Source organism: Myotis yumanensis, unplaced genomic scaffold (assembly GCF_028538775.1).
Source record: "Myotis yumanensis isolate MYYU_CA2020_CCGP unplaced genomic scaffold, mMyoYum1.0.hap1 SCAF_14, whole genome shotgun sequence".
Classification (NCBI taxonomy): Eukaryota; Metazoa; Chordata; class Mammalia; order Chiroptera; family Vespertilionidae; genus Myotis; species Myotis yumanensis.
In genome coordinates this window covers 33,217,809-33,221,613 of record NW_027223765.1, presented here as the reverse complement: position 1 = coordinate 33,221,613, position 3,805 = coordinate 33,217,809, and positions in this window count along the sequence as shown.

The window sequence follows — 3,805 nt, the reverse complement described above, 5'->3', positions numbered from 1 at the left end:
TCAGCATTCATTTGCTGTTTTTCCTGGGCTTTTTTTTTTTTTAATTGGGTTTTCCCTTTAGAAGGGACTTAAAATTTTCACTACTGAGATATAACTAAATGCATTTCTGTTGGGTCCTGGTGTGCGCCTCGTGGGTCCATCTGTCCTGTCTAGTCTTTGGTCAGTATGAGTATTACAGGGCAGCCTTGTAGAGGGCCCTCCGTTAGCCAAGACTGACAAGGTGGACTCCTTTAACCGCACTCTCCTCTGGCAGAAGCCTGACCCCGTTAGGCCGTGGGTTCCTTTCCCTGGATCTTCCTCCGCCCTGCTGGGTACATCCTGCCTGTGCGAAGGAAGGGGTCAGGTATGCTAGGAAGGGGCCAGTTTGGACCCAGGAGATCCCAGCACTTTTTTTTAAAAGAGGGTGATGAGGATGAGGTTTCACCAGGGTGTGTTTCCCTCTCAGTTTAAGTTCTTGTTGGTCTCTTTTAGGAAGTTAAATTCCCAGTGCTGTGGTATCACTGTAGTCTGATCATGAGCTTTTTAGAAAATAGAAGTGGTTAACTTTTTGGTTGATCAAGGTCGTATCACTTGGGAAAAGAGTCTCCATGCAAATGTTGTCTGTTCTGACTCCTGGAACAATTGTCTGACCCTGGAGAAACCTCCTTGAGCTTTGGCAAAATGACTTGTAGCTGGGATTTCTTAGAGGCCTTGTCTGTAATGTAGGAATGAGTGATCAGGAGGCTTTTGTGGAACATTGTCAGGTAGAAGCTTCTCTAAGTCAAAGGTAAATCAAATAATTTCCAAGGCTAGTTGATCAGCCTTCTTCCCTTTTTGTTCATCCTGTCCTGACCTGCGGCGCTGGTGAGATTTTTCTTCCCAATGTTTAGCATTAAAAAACTGAAATGTTTGAAGAAGCACAACCCAGGACCATTCTAGTAACACGGCAGTTCTTGTACTCTTCACCAACTAAGGGCAAAAAGGGAAATTGTTAATTTAGCTCTGGTGCTTTGGATTATGGGAACATAACCCTTAACTGACATCTGACATCATGATATCCAAGTGTGCTCAGCTCTGGGTAGAGTTCCTGTAATTACACTTGTTAATTAATGAACAATAACTGACCACTAGTCACTTTGTATCCCTTAACTAACTCTGGGCCATACTCTCACTGGTTACTGATGTGAGAGCTAAACTTCATTTTGTTACATTCTGGGAAGACTCCTGTTGATCTTGGAAATGTTTGAAAAATATTGTGGTATAAAAATATTCTGTATTTGTGTTGAATGAAAAGGGGGTGTATAGGGATGTGGGAACGGGGAGTCAGTGGAAGGCTCTTTGCATTTGGGTTCTGTTCACCAAGGAACATGAGTGGTTACTAACGTCAGCCAGTACCAACCTTGCTGTCATGGTAGTTATGGGAAGTTGGCATTCAGGCATTTAAAACGCTGCCTCATACAGGCGTCTTTTCTCCCTTGAGGTCCATGCCCTTCATGCTGTAATTCTGGAGGCTTCATGGATAGCTGTATGCTCCTCCCTGCTCACTCTGTCCTTTCTCTCTGACTGAAGGGGAGGAAGCTCTGCCAAAAAGCAGGTAGTTCCTAAATGCTGCCAAAGCTGCTTTACATCGTAATTACTTTCCTTATGAGAATATACCTCTTTCAATTAGCTGCTGGTTTCAATTAAGACTAGTTTACTAAACATACCCTTTCTTTGAAATCAACCATAGGTAGCAATCTGTACGTAACTAAGCATTGAGAACCACACATAGGAAACATTTTTCAAACAAAAAAACCCATACACAAACCCTCCCTCCAAAACACTGAGTATCCTAGATCAAACTAAAACCCTCTGATATGATTGAATTCTTCTATGGCCGTACTCTTCCACAAATTCTTTAATTTAATTCTTCCATGGCTCTCTTCTCCTATAATCATAGACATGATAGCAGTTAGAGTTCGCTATCCCTCAGCAGTACCATTTCCCAGAATTCACACAGGCACACAGTTGGATTTACAGAGGTGGGTTAACATCGGAAAAGACGGCCTATGAATTATAATCACAACTTCAAGTTCTTGACTCATGTGGGTATTTCACCTCCTGCAGTCCATCAGAAAACGAGTAAGTTCTTGATATAGCGTTGGCAGATCTCCCAAAAACAGATCATATGTGGAAGAGACTTTGGCTTTTTCTTTTATGCCTTGTTTGTATTTTTCCCTGTCTAATACACTAAGGATACTTATTCAATGTATTTGCAACTCAATGTGTTTCTGTTGTTCAGACACTAAAATGTACCTGAGTCACCATGAGCCATGCAGTAGATTGGATATTTGCATAGTTAGCTTGGGACTCAAAGTGAGAAGCTGGTCTCTAACAGGTTAGAGTCTGTGGTAGCAGATTATGCTGGTCATCTGCCAATAATGGAGACATTGATTTGCATGCACTGGGGCCTGGTATTGGAACCTTTTTAAAAAAATAAAATAACAAATATTAGTGGTTGGAGATGTGTATGTATATGTGCATGCGTGTTGCATGAGAGTCACCAGATAACATACCTTCCCCACTTTCTTCATGACCTGAGTATCAGAAGATAGCCCTAGCTCCTGTTTTACCTGTCGGCTTAAGGCCTCCAGACAGAATCAAGGTCACTGGGCTCTTATTGGGGAAATGTGAGTTCCAATTCTGCCCTTATCCCCAGTTACTCCTGCAGCATTAATTAGATGAACCATTTTACACAAGCACAGTGTAAAACTTTGCAATCCTATTATCCCCATGGAAGAAACAGGCCTAACAAGGCTGAGGAACCTTTCCGCTGCCATTTGTGCCAGGCCCTGCTACATATTCACTCAGCCTGCATTTAGGTCTTCTAGCAGGCCTGTGAGGTACTCACTCAGGTATTCATCTGACAAATGAAGAAAAAGGTTGAAAGAGGTTAGCCTGACGGAGGTCGCACTGCCAGTCAGGGCTGGAATGAGGATTTAAAGCCTGGTCTGCCTGACCCACGTGGCCCTAAGTAGCAAGGAGGGTTTGATCTGGGCCAGGCACAGTGGGAATGCACAAGCATTGTGCCTGGCCCAAAGGTGGCAGGGATGGGCAGGTTAGAGCTGCTGAGTGGGTTTCTTGTTTGGAGGTTCTAGCAGGGGCGCGCAGCTACTCGTATACCCTTGACCGAAGACTGGTCCTCTCCTCGGGGGGGGGAAGGTCGTCCTCTTTGACCGAGCGCGCAGCTTCGGGAGGGACGCACATGGATTGGTGAGGGAGGAGGGGGACACCCGCCTAGCCAGCCAGATCAGCCGAATCAACCCTGGCGATCAATGGGGTGACAGATGTCGCAGCCAGATCACCCTCACATCCAGAGTGGGTTTCTAATATTGATATCACTTGAGCCTTTGACATGGAACTTCCTAAGACCTGTATAGATTACTAAACCAGGAGGAGATAATATTTAGCACTCACTGTGGGCCAGACAGAATGCTACGTATTTTGCATGGATTACCTCAATCTTCCCAACAACCTCAGTTTACAGATGAAAAAATGAGTGTGGTGAGATTAAGCAGGCTCAGGGTTATACCACTGGGATTCCAGCCCAGGTCTGTCTGACTCCAAAAACCCAAACTGCCCTGGCCTGCTTTGTATATGGACACTCATGTGTCTAACATGGGATGGGGTATTTCATCCATAGGAAGTGTTCCCTGTGGACTTTAAGATCAAAAGCTCTTCTGCCTAAAACTCTTCAGTAGCCTAGTACAGTTTAAAAAATCCGCCAGAACAAACTTCTGGTTTTAGCTCAGGCACACAAAGAGTTTGGAAGTTGTCATTCCTGTCC